The sequence below is a fragment of the Chiloscyllium plagiosum genome, chromosome 37 (genome assembly GCF_004010195.1).
Source record: "Chiloscyllium plagiosum isolate BGI_BamShark_2017 chromosome 37, ASM401019v2, whole genome shotgun sequence".
Classification (NCBI taxonomy): Eukaryota; Metazoa; Chordata; class Chondrichthyes; order Orectolobiformes; family Hemiscylliidae; genus Chiloscyllium; species Chiloscyllium plagiosum.
This window is the reverse complement of record NC_057746.1, coordinates 15,172,575-15,192,078: the sequence shown is the minus strand read 5'-3', so window position 1 is coordinate 15,192,078 and position 19,504 is coordinate 15,172,575.

Genomic DNA, 19,504 nt, shown 5'->3' with positions numbered 1-19,504 from the left:
AGGCAGACTTGTTTAGGAGGTGAAGATGAAGGTGACCCCTTGGGGACAGTGACCATAATAAGATTGAATTATAGAGTGAATATTGGATAACATGTAACGATATACAGTTCAATAAAGGCAATGCAAAGATATGAAGGAGGAGTTGGCCAGAGTTAATTGGAAGTGGAGCTTAGCAGAAAAAATGCTGGAGCTTCAATGACAAGATTTTCTGGGAATAATTCAGAAGGCACAGTGGAAATTCGCCCTAAGGAGGAATAAATACATAAGGCGAGGGCGCGACATTTGTGGCTGATGAGAGAATTCAGGAAGCATAGAAACAAAATATTAAGCACAATGTGTGGTTACCAATGCTAGGATCACTTTAAAAACCAGCAGAGGGCAATAAGAAAACAAAACAAATGTTCTGGGGGTATGTGGGCGGTCGAAATATGCAGATAAATATTCTCCTGGAGAATTGGGTTCACGCTCAGGAAAAAGTTGGCTTTGCGCTGATGTGAGTTTCCACCTGAACTCTGGTGGTGGCTGCATTCTTTCCAACAATTAGAGACATAGGGAGTGACTTATTCTTGTAGTGCAGGCAAGGGATCAAAAATAGGAAGTTGCTGATAACCAAAGTTCCGAGTAAAAGCCAAAGCTCTGCTTGTATGTTAGACCTTCTTTCATTGATCCTGTCTCTAGATGATTTTCGCTTACTGAATGTCTCCTTCAGTCTCCCTTGTAAACTCTTTGATTCATGCCTCCTCTGATTTTTCTCCTTGTTGATTGTTTTCTGTCTCTCGCTTATTATCACACTGGCGATCTCTCACTTGTGTTCTCTCTGATCTACAATCCCTTTGTATTCTCAGTTGGTTTTCCTTCCCATTGGGTCTCTTTCTCTCTCTGATCCTTTTTTTCTCTGATTTTCTCTCTGAATCTAATCCAATCTCTCTCTCCCTCTCTGATTTATTTTCTCTTTCTGATTTTCACTCTTTATACCTTTGATCCTCTTTCTCCGATTCTCTCTCTTTCTGTCTATCTGACTCTCACATTCCCACTTTCTGATTCTGTCTTTTGCTCTCTCTATTTCTTTCTTTTTGTTCCTGTATAAATCACTTTCGGATTGCTATGCTCTGATTCTCACTTTGTCTGTCTAACGCATTCTCAGATTTTAAATTTTTGTGATGTCTTATTGATTCTATCTCTGTCTCTTTTTTTTGCGTTGTCTGAATCATTCACACTGTTCACACATCTGAAGTCTAACTTCAGGCTGCTGATGGGCACGTCACTTAGATTCTACAGGATCATCGCTGTTGTTATGAATGTCACATACAGCAAGAAAGGTAGGAAATAGAGAGGAAATGTTAGCTTTGAATCATGGATTCCGGGTGATAGAAATGTCCAGGCCCAGGAACTGGACGATAGGTGTTGTGAAAGTGTTCAGGGTGGGCAAGCAAGCTCTGTGTTACCAGAAAGATCTTTGGATTATCGGATGCAAGCTCAGAGTGTGGGTTAATCACATTTTGTTTTGGAAACTGATATGTGATTCAAGAGAAAGACACACAGAGAAAAGGAAGAGCAAACACGGTCTTCTAAATGGCAAACCAATCATAAAATGTCCTCTTGGTCTCTGTGAAACTGTATGAGTCAAAAGTCATCCTACGTCTGACACACTCAAATGATCACTTCTCTCTCGTGTTCTATTCTCTGTGTATGTTAATAACGATTTTCTCTTTATATAAAGCTGGTTGGAAATTTCACAGTCCACCTTCTCAACATTACCACTTGCCTTCCAATTTTCTCGTGGAAAGACAGATGTGAGGTATTCATCTTCAAACGAAGATTTCCCCCTTGGTCCCTCAAGCGCAGTACTCCTTCCATCGTTATTCTCTTCCACATGATACTCTTGCAGAATATATTGGAATTGTCCCTGCTTTTGCCTGTCAGTGTTTTGTCATGCACTCTCATTGCTATCATAATTGCTTTCTTGACGTCCCTCTGTACATCCTGCCCTATACTTTGACCTCCGACGTTCTGGCGTCTTCGTGCCTCTTTTGCAACTTTATTTTCCCTTTTTAATGCTGCCAACAGCATGACCAATCAACTGCACCACTCTGTGGCCCAACATTTCAACTTCCCCTCCCAATCTTCCAAGGACATGCAAGTCCTAGGCCTTCTCCACCGCCGCTCTCTTACCACCCGACGCCTGGAGGAAGAAAGCCTCATATTCCGCCTCGGAACACTTCAACCTCATGGCATCAATGTGAATTTCACCAGTTTCCTCATTTCCACTTCCCCCCCTCACCCCAGCTCCAACCTTCCAGCTCAGCACCGTCCCCATGACCTATCCTTCCTGCTTACCTTCCTTTCCACCTATCGACTCCACCCTCCTCTCTGATCTATCATCTCCATCCCCACATCCATTCACCTATTGTACTCTATGTTACTTTCTCCCCATCCCCACCCTCTCTTATTTATCTCTCCACTTTGCAGGCACCATGCCTCTATTCGTGATGAAGGACTTTTGCCTGAAACGTCGATTTTCCTGTACCTCGGATATTGCCTGACCTGCTGTGCTTTTCCAGCACCACTCTAATCTAGACCCCACCAAAATATTCATAAGACAACTACTTTCTCTGAAGTTATTGCTCCTATATTTCACTCGAAACGGATAGATTGGGCCTGTTCTACCCACAATGCCTTTCAGAGCGCCATCCACTGTACTGGCTCTCCATTGAATAAAATCATGTGTGATTCGACATTCCTGACCTTCACTTTGTTACCCTATACCCATCAGCTTGATTCCCCGACTGATCAGGACTCTAGCTATCTCAGCCTTAAATTTTCACATGGATTGTGCCAGTCATAAAGACTCATGGCCCTCTGAATGCTGGGGCTATTTTCTCTGGAGCGTCAGAGGCTGAGAGATGACCTGGTAGAGGTTTATATAATCATGAGAGGCATAGATAGTATAAATAACCAATGCGATTTCCCCAGGGTAAGGGAGTCCATAACGAGAGGGAATAAGTTGTAGGCAAGAAGGGGAAATTAAAGAGTCTGAAGGGTCAGCGTTTCACTCAGAAATTGTTGCTGATGGAATGAATTGGCAGAGGAAGTGGTGGTACCTGGGGCAATTACAACATTTATAATTTGGAGATGCTCGTGTTGGACTAGGGTTTACAAAGTTAAAAATCACACAACGCCAGGTCCTAGCCCAACAGGTTTATTTGGAAGCAATGGCTTTCGGCGTACTGCTCTTTGACAACCACCTGATGAAGGAACAATGCTACGAACGCTAGTGCTTCCAAATAAACTTGTTGGACTATAACCTGTTGTTGTGTGATTTTTTAAAACATTTATAAGTTATCTGAACGGGTTCATGGGTAGACAAGTCTTTGATGAATATGGCCCAAAAGCAGCCAAGTAGCACTACATTAATTTAGAATACCTGGTCGACATGAATGACTTGAACCGAAGGTTCGCTTTCTGTGTTGTTTTGCGTTATGACTCGATGACTTTAAGAACAGTTTCTCAACATCTCAATCTTAAATCGGGTCACCTTTTTTCTGAGATTATGGCTTCCGGTTCCAGACTCGGCAATCGGGGGAAGCATTTTCTCAGCATTTGCCTGTAAAAATCCTATATATTTAAGTGAGATTAACTTTCATCCTTCTAGAATCCAATGTGTAGATTTCTGCCTTGTTTACCCTTTGCCCTTAAGATAATTCCTGCAACCTAGGAATCATCCTCGTGAATCTTCTCTGAATTGCCCCCACTGTAACAATATCTTTCCAAAAATATCAGGTACAGAAATTGTTCACAGAATTTCAAAAGTGGTCTCAATAGCATCCTGCACATTTGGAATAAACCTTTTATACACTTTCCTAATCTGAAAAAAGGTCCCACATTCCATTCGCCTCCCTGATTACCTGCTGCGACTATATGTTTCATTTTTGTGTTTCCTGCAAAAGCTGCACAAGTCCTTTTGTCTTGTAGCGTCCTGCAGCTTTTTAAAAAAGCTTCTTATTTGTTGTCTTCTCATTTCTGAGATGAACTATTTCACATTTTGCATTATACTCCATTTGCCAACTTCTTTCCCACTTACTTAAACTATCAATATCTCTCTGTAAACACGTTGTACCCTTCGCACATCCCGCCTTCCCATTATTTATGTCTCTCCTTTCATCTAAAAGTTTGGCTGCAGAACACTCGCTTCCGTTTTTTCAAGTAATTAACATATATTGCAGAGATATTTCGCTCCCAGCACTGATACCTTTAGAACCTCACTCGATACTATTGCCAACTTGAAAAATAACTCCTTCTCCAAAATGCTGTTTCCTGCCCAGTAACAATTAACTAATTAAGAGTCAATGATGACTGTGCGGATTGTCTGATCCTCTCAGTTATTGACTTACACTAGGCCCATCTGTTTCCTAGTGCCATTTCGGGAGGAAATCTAGTACAATATTTCAACTTACCATATGCACACCCACATGCCTTCAAAATTTAGAGATGAGCAATAATTGCTGATCTCACCAGCGATTCATTTGTTATATGAATGTAAAATGAACTCTCAGGTACTTTACAAACTCCAGGAATTTTTGAAAAATTCCAAACAATGCAACCCCTATCTTTGTAGCTCCCTTTTAAAGATATTAGGATGTAAGCCACCAGAGTCAGTTTATGTTTGTGGAGTGAGTCTAACAGTGTTTGCTGGTTTTTGGTGAGGTGGTCTGAGGGGGATTGTTGGTCTTTGTACACTGGGTTTGAGAAGTTTTGTTGGAGTTTGGAGAATGAGTCTGAGGTGCTTTGCTTTTGCTTGGGTAATGTGTCTGAAAGTTTTTGTAAAAGATTCGAGAGCGAGTCTGATGAGTTTTTTTGTGGCTGTCAGGGTTGGTCTGATGAGTTTTGCTAATGATTGCAGAGTTTTTTGTTTGCATTTTACTCCTGTATGGGACGTATTACTCAGGTCCTCTCCTGGTGTTTGCAAGTGGGTCTGAGGAATTTTTCTGGTGTTTGGTAGTAGGTATGAGGGAGCATTCTGGTGTATGCACATATGGGTGTTGTTTCTGATGTTCAGAGATATACTGGGTTGTGCTTTAAATTTGTGTGGTACTGCTTGAGAAAGTGCTGAGCCCCCTGCACCATATGCTTGTCTTGGCCATTCACCACATACTCAAGAAATAGCGAGTCTTCAGTTTATGAAATGAACTAAAGAAGTTCAGATGTCAGTATAGTGGAAGTCACAATTGCATTGACGTGATAGTGAACAACTGACACCAAATCCATATCTCTCACGCAAAAAACTGTCAAATACCATGCACTCAGTAATAACTTACTTACTGACACTGCAGTCTGCCAACATTATCACTGCCCTCGTGCAAACATTGACAAAAAGGCTTAACTTCAGAAGTGAGAATGACTGTCTTTAACATCAAGGCAATATTTGACGAGTGTGCAATAAGGAGGCTGAGCAACAATTGATTGTTCGGAATCAACTATCCTACAGAACGCCGGACGCTACACTGCAATTTTGAAGGACTAATCCATCTAAACTACACATCTTTGTACAGTGTTTTGAAATCCAATCAACTGGTGGAAACGCATCCAAACACGGTGAGAGCCTGCATTCTCCACACAGAAAGTCAACCAAGGGTGGAATCTAACGTGGTCCCTGGCACAGTGAGGCAGCAGTGCTAGCCACTGAGAAAAAGTGCAAAATGATTTCTTCTTTTTGTTACGATGCCATTTAAACTATTGAATCTGGGACTGACCCTCAAATCAGTATAATACACCCCCATGCCCTATGCCCGTAAACCTGTACAATGTGTCCAACACCCAACTATCTTCAGTTGCTTTGTTAATGAACTTCTGTCCATTTTATTGTCAGGCGTGGGAATGTTTGACAATGATTACACAATATTCAGTATTGTTCACCAAACCTCTGACTTGGCCAAAGAATCCTTCAATAGCACGAACTATTCCTGCGGTCTTCATTGTTTGAAAAGCTAAAGGGAAGTGGGTAAATGGGAACATTATAACCTGCAAACACACTTCCAAGCCATGTGCCACGTTAATTTGGTTTCTGATCACTGATCCATCATGGTCTCTCGGTTAACCTTCTGAAGTTGCTTTCCTAACAGGATTCTGGTTGTGCATACAGTACATGGACTGTGTATTGGAGGGAGTGAAAACAGTGACTGGTAGAAAGTGGAAGCTTTTTTTGGGAAGGTCCACGCTTTACTGTGTTGAGAGCAATGCTATTATACACTCTATGATAGAGGAAATAGAGAGGGCTTTAACCGAAACAGTGGAGGTGAAAGATCAAGTTTGGTCAGCAAAATAGTAACATGACAAATGAAGATAACAGAATGATATGAAGGGATAGAGCGAATAAATCCATGAAGACACCAGCAATTGAGAATTAGTTTTTAAAGAGAGCACTACTACTGTCTCTGTATCTGAATGCAGATAGGATACTTAACAATGTAAGCAAACTTTGAAGTAAATGATTATCATCACATAATATTTAATTAGAATAACTTAAAATCGATTTTCCTAGTATTTACTCTACAGCCTTAGATTTCATTAGAAGCGAGTAGAGCAGGACTTAAATTGTCGACATTCTGTCGTATTGGAATTTTTTAAAAAAAAGAGGTCGCAATACCCAAAATTAGCATCAACAATTTATTTGGTGCCAAATGCAGCTTATTCTGAATATGTTGTTTCCGAAAAAATGAAAGCTTAGAAAGAACACTAAGCTAACTCTCTGCAACGTGGCTCAGTGGTTATACTACTGCTTTATAGCACCATGAAATCGCGTTCGAATCCAGGCAACTGTTTGTATGGAGATTACACATTCTCCCCTTTTCTGCGTAGGTTTGTTCCCACAGTGCAAATATGTACAGGTTAGTTGAACTGGCCATGCTAATTTGTGTGTAGTGTTCAGGGGTGTGTAGGTTAGGTGCATTAATCAGGGGTAAGTGTCGGGGAATGGCCTGGGTGGGTTACTGTTTGGAGAGTCTGTGTGGACTTGTTGGGCTGAAGGGTCTGTTTCCATACTGTCAGAATCCTATGAAAACGGATAAAGGCTACAATCAACTGAAGTCTAGAAAGACAGTAACTTGCCTATTGGTCAAAACGGTTCTACTAGACACACCTTAAATTAAACTACTAAAGTGGCTGCACAGAGGCCGGCACCCCGTTACCAGGTGATCTTTTCTTTTCACATGCACTGTAAATGGCGTTTGACCAGATAGCTTGACGCCAGTGCCCAGTGTGAAGAGACTCCTGTTTATATCCGTCAGCCAGGCTTCCTGAGTTGCTGAGGTTAACAGCCTGAATCAGGGATCTCATAATCAAAAAGATCCACCCTGTCTAATTCTTTACAATCCCTCACACTAAGTCCAAGGGTGTCAGCTTGTAGTTTTCTTGTAGCTTCTCATTGGACCTTTTTTGTTGGTAGATCTGGTTTCTCCAAATGTGATTTGAACACTTATACCATCTCTTGTGCTCGTTGTGTCTAGGGAGAAATTCTTTTGCTTTTTCAGATTGTAATGACATCAAAGATACATCCATGTCGGACTGTGATGCTCCTTTGTTACTAGATGGGCAATGAAAACTCACAGTTTCTGGCAGCCGTTATGGCTGTTCTGAGGGCCAGACATATTTTGCTTCTGTCCCATTTGTGAGATAACACTTTACTTGTGACACCCATATTTATCCAGGACTTCCCCACCCCTCCAAAGTCTGTATGTCACAGGGCCCAACTTCACCTCTTACTCATGAAGCACAATTTCCATGGTTTTGGCACCAAGCTACATCATTGTTGTAACCTGAATCTTTTGCTTAGCGGAGGTATATGGCCGGCACGAGCAATCCTTATTTCATTTCACGCTTCCCCCACCACTCACCCTATCGAAGATCCAGGAATAACCTGGAGCAGAGTCTTCTCCTCATTACTAACTTTGAAGAAACTATTAGTGCAGTTGTGTGAGTGGTGTTTGGATAACGAAACAGTAACAAGGACTTTTTAATCTCAAGTGAAGCTTTAGGCTGTTTTTATTTAAGCCCACCTTCAAGGTTTGGACTGCTGTTTCTAACAGAATGTTAGAACTTGGATGGTATAAATTCATCTAAACATGATGAATGCCATTCGATATCAGGAAATACTTGAAATCCCTGTTGGTGAAAGAGGTCTAACCGTCAGTCAACAATTATTCTGGAAGTCCACGTATCATGAACAATGCTCACTACTTATTAATCTTCATTCCATACTTTTGATGAATGAACTTTCTGCATATTCAAACAATTTGAATGGGCATATGCAATAACTAAGAACATTAAGCCCATTCACAGGCTGGCATAGTCGAGGTGTAGCAAACTCTGGGTTTTTTTCCAACCACTCCAACAAATATGGTGAAGCTGTTGAATGTACGTTCTGTCCTCCTTGGTAGCCTGGACACTGCCTCACCACTGCAGCCACGTCAGCATCCAATCCTAGCGACCACGCACACCTTGATGCTAAGATTTTAATTTTGGAAACACGCAGATGAGCCTGAAGGAGCTCTGTTCGAACCTGGCGACGACCTTTTGTCAGAACATTAACTCTTATTTCTTATTATAATAGGCCGACCTCTGCAGTCTTCTATTCTTCAGCGGGGGAAAACAACACAATATTTCTGGTTGTGACGGCTCATTTGATTCCTGCACCATTGCCAGCTCTTTTTTCTTCAAGGCCAGGATATTTTTGTGTTCAAGCCGATATACTCAGTGGACAGAAAGGTTGTCGAGAAAGCTTAAAACCACAATGAACTCTTCCAGAGGAAGCAGCACCGGTGTATCTGCCGATAAAAGTCACAAAACCTGCATTTGCTGTTTCGCCCATTGAATAATGTTCCAATTTGTAACTGCGTACATTGAGAATGATGGCTCCCTATTGGGTTTGGCCAGAAGATATGAGTGACTTGGCCTTGTCTCCTTTATGTACTCCCAAAGGGGGTTTGTAGTCAGGTAATGTTTTAAAGTTACATCGTAAAGACATTGATGGATTTCCTCACAGAAACTGTAATTGCCGAACCTTCCTTCTCCATTACCACATGTATGCATTGTACATTATTCAATGCCAGGGAAGCATATGCCCTCGGGTGTTCTACTCTATTATGAGACCGAAATGCCAAAAAATATCCTGATACCATACAGTTAATATGAGGAAGCTACTTTTTCACTTTCTGAAAGGCTATTTCTTGGCCGATGTGGTCATTTTAGTAACAGGTGTAACTGAGTCATGATAAACGGTTACATATAGATTTCCAAAAATACTTATTCAACACAAGGAAAATCCGAAACTCTAGTATGAACGTTGGAGCCGGGGCACATTTGGTCGCCTTCACTTTGCCTTACAACGTGTGTAACCAGGTGTTGTCGATTCAGTAACCCAGGTCGGTCGCTTGTTGTGCATGAAAGATGCAATTTTTCCTTCGAAGGTATACGCCCGCCTACATAATCATTATGTCTAAGTTCTTCAAGTGTTCTTTATTGGTCTTCCCAACTATTAGCACACCATTCAGATAACTGACAATCTGGAGTCATCATAGAAAATGTTCTACATCATCCGCTGGAAAAGGATGCAGACTGATGATAAACAAAATGGCAGTCTTCTATGTTGGTACAAAGTCTTATGGGTATTAATTGTGGTATACTTCTGGTTATACAAATCTTGTCAGAATTGTAAGGCAACATGTTTTATATCCTGCGTCCTAAAGCACAGAGTGTTCCGCTCCCCCGCCACTACTGCTAGTTTCCCATTCAAGTTCTCGATACAATGCATTGAATGTTTATACAGCTGCTAGACGAGTTTTACTGTTTGTTTAAAATCCCCACAGAGGTTAACCGATTCTTCAGGCTTTGCCTATGGGCCTATGTGTTTCGCAAATGTACTGGTTTCGTGAATTCTTTGCTTTACAGCCTTCAAATTACTGTCACTACTTTTTCACGCAGGTCAAATGAAACTTGGCCAGCCTCAGAGTACTGCAAAATTGACTCCTGCTCAAAATGTAAGATAGTCCTGAAGCAATTCTGGGTGCTCTATTTAGTTAGGGCTTCAGTTAGGCTGCAATGTTCTAAACGAAAAATGTGTCGCTAAAGAAGATTACAAACCAATTATGGCCCACCAAGGTTAAGAATGAGCCCACTACAACCAGTGATAACAGCAAAATTACTTCTAATCGGTGTCCAGAACAGAAGTCATACCCTTAATCTGTAAAGGTTTTTCATTATATGTTCTTAGTTTGGCTGGAACATTATGCACAGGATTGGAGTTCAAAGCAAATCTTATTAAAGGCTCATTATACAACCATTGACAAAGTTGTGCGGGTATCAAACTCCTTGAGAACTGGATGGCAATGTAAACAGACATTCATGTTTATGTAATAATAATTTATATTAGCTCTGATTTGAATGTTGCTTCGCAATCTAACTCTTCCAAATCACATATAGATGGATTTTGCAGGTTGGGCATTATTGCAGACATTGCAGGACTCCGTATTGCCTCGAGTCCGCATATTGGAAGCAACTACAATGGCTTGCCAATCGTATCCCAAAGAACATTTTAGTCACTTTCCCAAGACTTGGCTTTCTTTAAGGGTTATACTGCGGTTTGACCTCGGGCATTTCTGCTTAGGTTATGTTCTGCATGAGGATTGGCTATTGTCCACAGTCAAGTGGTGCACCGCACGCTCAGTTGGATATGCGAGGTGCCCACTTGCATTGGCATATCCTAAAGCTCACATGCACCACTTGCCACATTTTCTAATGACAAAGCTAGTTGCCGTGTCTGTTTGAAGTCCAGTTGGACTTCAGTTCGTAGGTGCTTATGAACGGTTATGTCATTGGTCGCATATAGCAAGCAGTCACTCAGCATCTCATTCTAGGTTAACCAAAAATCTCGTGGCTCGATCAGTCACCTTCAAAAACTAAAAAAAATCATGTTACGAATTCCATGGCTTTCAAACCGCCGAATAAAATCGATAGTGTCTCAGAATTAGAGATGGCTTGCACTCGTAATACTTCTTAATTAAATCTGACAACTCTTGAAAGGTTATAGCATCTGGCGCCTCAGAGAAAGCCAGGCTTCTAATCACCGGAATTGCCATGGTATCGCAAGCAGCCAGGAGATTTAACCTCTGATTCTTCTCTGCATCAACGTCAGGAGAAAAAAAAACTCATGTAATTTTGCACATACTAGGCCCTGTCTTCGATGGCAGAATTGAAAGAGTCAAGCTTCCAATATCTTACCTCAACTCAAAGACGACTGTTGAGAGCGAATTATCTTCAGCACCGTTCTGTCCTACTCTTCTCACCACTGAAATAACTACACAGATGCCAATATTCCATCACCAACTCACCTTTATTTACACGTGAACTGTATGTGGTTTTTGACCAGCCAACACAGAGCCAGACCATACAGTGAGGAGGGTCTTTGAGACTCCAATTGATATCAGTCAGCCAGCACTCCACGATTGGCCTAGATTATCAGCCTCTATGAGAAATCTTATATACTACAGTATCCATCTGCCCAATTTCTTTCTAATCTCTAAATAACACCTAAAAGTAGAAAAGAACAGTAAGTATCATTCCATCTTGGAAAGCCCAGCATTTACTTCTTGCACATGCGTTATTGGCTGTGGTGATATGATTTCAACATCGAGGAATATTGACATGCAACATGTCAAACATGATGTGCCTCCTGTGCTTTCCAATCCTAGAATCATAGAATTACCCAGAACATAAGACCCCTTTGAATCTTCAAATTTGCAGAGATAAAAAAAACTACTCTTAAACGAATCCAAGTACTTGACATGTAGCCTTCCATTACGGACAGGAGGCAGCAATGGAAGCCTGAAGGGGCTGGGCCCGTTATGAATGAGAATAACCACACTGAGGTTAGGCCAAATCAGCCTGGGAGAAACAACGAAGGGATCAAGAATGGAGTAGATTCAGGACAGAGCGGAATATTGTTGGATACATTTTCTCATTAACCAGGCCTAGTAGGCAGCAGTGATCTTCGAACAGTCTTCACCAGGCAGGTGGAAGATCAATTCAAGGGCAAGCATGAAAACCCGGGTAAGAGTTCTCGAAATTTCAATTAGAGAACAGATTGCTGTTCCCACCACATTAATGAGACTGAAGCATTCCGTGCGAACAGCCATTTGTCTTCCAGTATCAGTGAACTATACCTAATTGTTGAGATGTTATACTTTCTTTATTTAATTAACTGTGATATCAAGTATAAAACATTCTTTTTAAACTCAACTAGCTGTCAGAAAATTGTAAAATATCCTTGTTTGCTGTTGGATAAGGCTGCAGATAACAGAAATTGATAAGAGGCTTTGCAATGGGCTGATAAGTGAATGGAATTCAGTAACTACTGTTTCTGCCAAACAAAACACACATTAAACCGAAACATTCAGAATTGATCCCAAACCTGGATAATTCCAAATAAGGCATAAATTTGGTCAAAACGTTCATGATTGGGTACATGCATGAACCATTGCAAAATAAGGTATATGCTTGGCATAGAGACCTATACATAAAGTAAAACGGAAAATCCTGGATTATTCAGCAGAACTTCGAAGATTCGCGTTGCAAGAATTTTCCAAAGTCAGGAGGTGTGGTGGAGACGTCAAGCAGAGTTTTTGCCTGGCTAGCTGCCAACTCTCCCGAGTAATAACTTTTTAATGTTAGTTTCAGAAATCAAGCAATGCAAGATTCATTGTTAAAATGAGTTAAAATTTATGTATCTAATAAATTAATTGTGTTTTACAGATCTCCAAGAGTCTCCAATCTATCTTTGTCTAAGTCTACACTGTTGTCTCTCAGGGATAGGCAACATCACCTGACGGTAATCATAAACCACTAAAGCATCACCATTATGGAGAAACAGCCGTGTAATGGGAAGGATTCTCTGAATATTAAGTTGTACGTGGCATTCAAGAAGAAATTAAGCTAGGTAAGGTTTCAGGAAAAGCTCATTAAAATATGGATGCATTTGACAAAGAGTTGCAGATCAGGTGATCAGAGAATTGTAGAACCGACTCGGATGGTGTTCATGTATATTATGGGAAATTGAAGTGGTGTTTTACAGAGCCTTCGACATTAAGCACAACGTCGGATGAAATATGCAAACACAACAAAAGTTATAAGGAGGCAAGTGTGAACCTGAATGAAGTGCACAAGATGGAGGGGCATGGACACTTTGTAGTTCATGTTGCAGTTTGGTATACAGTGCTTCTCCTGAGCATAAAATATACCCTTAATTATCGCTCCCTGAACCTGTTTGAACTCTACTCTTATCAGAATTCCCGATCATTCAATTGAGTCAACTTCAATGCCAACGTAGTTGCCCTTATTTATGTTAAACAAACTTGATTCATTTCTTGGAATAACATATTCTGTAACGAGAGAGCAAGTTACCCAAAGCTTGTTATTTTGTAACATTACAGGATTAATGAATGACCACCGAGAATACCCGCCCCTTGCCCCTACGCAGTAGCAACTACAATGTGATTGTATTTTGCTCTAGCTTTAAAGAGAGAAGGCCGAGTTTGTTTAACGAAAATAAGGACAACTGTTTGGGCATGGAAGTAGACCAACTTAAATGAAATGGAATTCTTGTAAGAGGACAGTTCAAGCAGGTGCAGGGAGCAATTATTAAAGGCATATGTTATGCTCTCGAACAGCACCGTATACCATCTGCAACATGAATTGCAAGGTGTCCATGTCCCTCCACCTTGTCCACATTAATAAGGTCCACTTTTAGCATTCTCTGCTCCAAAGGAAACCATGAAAATATCTCCAACTTCTCTTCATATCTAAAGTGCTCCAACTGAAGCAACGTATGGTGAATCTCCTTTGCACAGTCTCCAGTGTCATTATCTCTTTTATTTTACCCTAAGTTCAGTGATCGCAATTGCATAGAGTTTTCCAGCTTTGCCCAGCTAAAGTCCTGTACAGCTCCAACATGACCTCGCTATTCTCACATTCTATATCACGAGGTCGGCGAGTGCAAGTTCGGAAATGGCAGGAGAGTGCATGACCATTTGCTGAAATAAAGTGCGACAGAAGATCAGGAAATCCAGGACTCCTTGGAGTTGTCTTAGAGATATGCAATTTCAGGTACCAATTTCGTAAATATAACGATTCAGGACTGTATGACTCGAGGGAAGTTCACAGCACCGTGATACCTGAGGTTACTCTGTGAAAAGACAGAGAGCCCGATGGGCAGACATGCATTTATAGTTTTGTCTCTATTGCTGCAGAGACCAAGTCAGACATGGACGTTTGCTTCCTGGCTGGAAAGGTTCGAACGTAAAACAACGGCTGGACAGAAAGGAAGGTGACATAACAATGATTGTGGTTTTTGTGAGAATAGACGACACAGGGTGGGGCATTTTCTGAGCTTAAGGGAGCAGTTTAGGGGAGTAGATTGAAATGCAAAGCCTCCATGGTATTAGAGACATACTAAATGAAAGTCATACAGCAGGGAAACAGTCCCTTCATCCTTGTCAATCAGATTTCCGAAAATAATCTCTGTACCACGTGCTTCACCATTTAGGCAAAGGCAGATCAGAGAGGTAAATGTGATGAATGGCGGAGAAAGTAAAGGTTTAGATTTTAGTGAAATTTTGATCACTTTCGGGAAAGGAGATAGTGGTTCAGAAGAAGAGGGCTCTTTTATAAATCACCTAATGAGGGCCGGATGCATGGGCTAGTATATTTGCGCATGACACTTCGGTCAGTAGAGTTGTGGATAGTGCCGAAGGTTGGTGGAGGTTGGTGCCGAAGGTTGGTGGAGATAAACTGCAGAGCTGGTCTGACAGGTGAAAAATGCAGTTTAATGTGGAGAAGCGTGAGGTGGTTCACTTTGGAAGGAGTAACAGGAGTGCAGCGTACTGGACTAATGGTAAGATTCTTGGTAGTGTAGATGAGCAGAGAGATCTCGGTGTCCATGTACATAGATCCCTGAAAGTTGCCACTGAGTTTGATAGGGTTATTGAGAAGGCATACAGTGTGTTTACTTTTATTAGTAGAGGGATTGAGTTTTGGAACCATGACGTTATGCTGCAAGTGGACAAAACTCTGGTGCGGCTGCACTTGGGGTATTGCATATAGTTCTGGTCATCACTTTATAGGAAGGATGTGAAAGCATTGGCAAATGTTTAAAGGAGATTATCGAGGATGTTGTCTGGAATGGAAGGAAGATTTTACGAGGAAAGGCTGAGTCATATAAGATAATCAGAAAGTTAGATATGGAGGACAGTGAGAGCCTCTTTCCTCGGTTCGTAATGGGCAACAAGAGGGCACATAGCTTTAAATTAATGGGTGATAGAGATAGGACAGGTACCAGAAGTAGTCTCTTTAATCAGAGAGTAGTAGGGACGTGGAATGCACTGCCTGCAACAGTAGTGGACTCGACAACGTTAAGAGCATTTAAATGTTCTTTAAATAAACATATGGACGAAAATGGGATCATGTAGGTTAGGTGGGATTCGGATTGCTTTCACAGGTCGGCACAACGTCGAGGTCCGAAAGGTCTTACTGCGGTCCAATGTTCTATGTCCTACGTTTCTTCTGAGCAGTAAAAGTTCCTGGCTGACAGAGCAAATAAACTGTTTTTTTCTTGATTTAAACTCATGAGGCAAGGGAGAGTATTGAATAATGGGCCTAATTTGGAAACAGCAGAAAGCGAAAAAAGAGAGAAAATTGGGGTGGAATAGACAAACTAAGGGAAAACTTGAGCGTTGACAGTGAACAAAGAAATGATCGTGTTTGAGCTGGCAAGACAGAGATATGCACAGGAAATGCATTCAGGATAGTGAAGAGAATCCATGCAAAGTAAGCAGAAATGACTCTTGGTGAATATCTCATGACAGTTTTGACAGAAATGTGGCTCAAACCAGAATAGGATTGGATGCTTAACTTTGACAGTTTATAATGTTTAAAGTCCAGAGTGGGTAAGAAACGAGGAAGTGCAATAGTTTTGGTCAATGATAATATCATTTCCCTTCAAAATGATCTAGTTACTAAATTCCAGTCTACATGGATAGAAATGAGAAGCAGGACGTGATCAGTACACTTTGCAGGGTATTTATTATAGACCACCAAACAGTGGGAAGGAAGCCAAGAGATCATTTGTCAGCAGACTGAAATCGACCGGATAGGTGTAATCATGTAATCATAGAATCCCTACAATGTGGAAACAGGCCATTCCAATTAACAAGTCCACACAGACAAACCAAAGAGTAACCCACCTAGATCCATTCCCTTACAGTATCATTCTACTTCCATCCCGACCAATAATCCTAACGCACACATATCTGAACACTATGGATAACTGGGAATGGCCAATTCACATAAACTGCATGTAGTTCGTACGGTTATGTACATTAATGTTTTCAATTATCTGAGAGTGGATTTGGAGGAAAAGTAGAATGTTGGACATGGAAGGGGGAGATTCATGTAAATCTTGATGGAGACGTTTTAAAAACAGTATATTTCCAGTCCTATCGGGGGGAGCTATGTTAGATCTGGCCAAGCAAATAAGGCAGAGAATTGGAGAACATCGAAGTAAGGGAGCATTTTGGAAATAGTGATCATAACATATTAAGGCTCATCAGCTATTTGGACAGAAGGGACTGTTTTTATATTGCATGCTTCTATGAATCCATAATAGATTAGTTCCATAGGGAACAAACGGGGTAAGCTGCTCAGTGAAGCAAAGTATATTATAACGGTAAGAAATTAACATTTTACTTTTGTCCTCATTAAATTAGAAGATGGTGACAGTGGTCTATTGAAAACATAGGTGTTGAGCAACTGATTAGTGTAGTGATAGATTAGTAAGAGGTGCTAAAAGGGTGGCAGAATTCCAGATGAACAAGTTGGAAGGCTATCTAGGTTCCTCCTAGTTTGCTGAGAGAGTTTCGGGAATATATTACGGAGTTGATGACAGAAAATTTCCAGGTTTCTCTAAACGCAGAATAATTAATGGGGAAATTGAGAATTGCAAACGTGGCACTTGTTTAAGAAAAGGGAAAAGGACAATTAGGAAACCAGCGACCTTCCATCTTGACTTCCAGAGTGGGAAAAATAAAGGAGGCGATAGTACAGGACAAGATTGATATGCACTTAAAAGAAAAAATAATTTAATACTCGACTGTCAAAATGGGTTTGGCCACGTTGTAAATTTATTTGAGATATTTCTCAAGGTCACACATGAAGCGGATATTGTTTGTATCGTGGATGTTGTGCATCTGAAGTTTCATAAAACCTTTGATATCGTGCGACATTGCAGCAAATTAGAAAAGCTGAGTTCGAATTTTCTTTGTCAACATAGATTAGAAATTTTCACAAAGCCAGGAACAGAAGATTTGTACTGATGGATATTTCTCAGAGTGGAGAAAATTTGAAAATAATGTTACTCACAGATTGTTGTGGGGACCATTGTTTTTTTCTATCTGTGCAGGTGATTTGGACGTATTCTTTGGTGGCAAAATCTCAAAATTTGCACATGACTCTATGATACTGAGAATCGATACATGGTGAGGATGATATTGAGCGATTTAAGAAGCACATTGACAATTTGGCCAAAAAAAAAGTAACCTGACCGACAAATTTAAAAGCAGAGAAAGGTGATGTTGTATACTTTAGTCCATGGTCTGTGTAGCGACTCATTCCTTGGTAAAGATAGACAAAAACTAGCCATGTCACCTCTTGTCACTTCTCTATATCAGCATGTTTTGAAGGAAAATTAATGTCCATTTAAACATTCAGGTCAGGTGCCCAAAGGCAGGAGATTTGAAAATACTACACCTTTATTCAAAATAATGTGCAAGCCTGAATTGTCGTCGAAATTTCAGGCCACCATATAAAAAAGGATTCATCAAAATACAGGAGAGTATGCAGACAAATTGACTGGGGTGTTTACCAGAAATGCATGATGTTCATACCAGGAAAAACAGAGAAAAGTTTAGTCATTTAGTGTTTAAAACATGGAGATCGAGCACTGACCTCTTGGACGACTTGGAAGATTTTCGATGCTCTGAGGCATTGGAGATGGAGTGAACGTTACCTCCTTTGGAGAAGCGAATAACTAGAAACTGTGAGAGATTGATCAAAAGTACAATATGGAATTGGAATGAGCCTTCTGAATCAAGAGAGTAATAAGTATGTGGAAATCGCTACAACATTGATGTTGATAATTTGGGAGTATTTAAATACATAGATCATAACAGCGCACTACAGGACCTTCAGCCTTCGATGTTGCGCCAACTGATGTCCATCCAACATAAACTATTTCATTTTAATCTATATGTTTCTAAAAATATAATTTCAATGTCCTTAATGTTGGTGAGTCTACTATTGTTGCAGGCAGGGCATTCCACGCTACCACTATTCTCTTAGTAAATATATTACCTGCGACATCTGTCCTACATCCTATCAATTTAAAGCTATGGCCCTCGTGCTGGCCATCACCATCAGAGGGAAACAAAGTCTCATTGCCCACCCTTTCCAACCCTCTAATCTTATACGTCTCAATTAAGTCACTTCTCAACTTGCTTCTCTCTAACGGAAACAGCCTCAATTCCCTCAGACTTTCCTCATAAGACCTACCCTACATACAAGGCAATTAGCTAGTAAATTTCCTCTGAACCCTTTTGAAAGCTTCCACATATTTTTCCCTAAGATGGTGACCAGAACTGCACGTAATACTCCAAGTGGTGTGCGCCGCAGTAGAGGTTTGTGCAGCTGTAACATGACCTCATGGTTCCGAAACGCAATCCCTCTATCAATAAAAGACAATGCACCATAAACCTTATAAATAACCCTATCGAACTGGGTGGCAACTTGCAGACATCTATTTACTTGAACACCAAGATCTCGCTGCTCATCTACACTAGCAAGAATCTTACCATAGCCCAGTACACTTTATTCCTGTTTATCCTTCCAAAGTGAATCACCTTACACTGTTCGGCATTAAACTCTATTTACCACCTCTAAACCCAGCTCTGCAGCTTATCTATGTCCCTCTGTAACCTGCAACATTCTTCGATCCTATCCACAATTACACCGACCTTAGTGCTATGCACAAATTTACGAACCCAACCTCATCCAGATCATTTGTAAAAGAAGTGGCCTTAAAGCAAATATTGCAGTACAAACTTAATAACTGACCTCCAGGATGAACACTTCCCATCAATCACCACCCTCTATCGTCTTTGGGCTAACCAATTTCTGAGACAAACTGCTATATTACCCTGAATCCCATGCTTCCATATTTGGTGAAATAGCACACCATGGGGAACATTATCAAACGCTTTTCTGAAACCCGTATACACAACATGAACAATTGTACCCACAACCATCTGTTTGGTCATCCTCTGAGAGAACTCAGTAAGATTTGTGAGGAACAATCAACCATTCACAAAACCGTGCTGACTATCCCTAATCAACTTATCCCTTTCCAGAT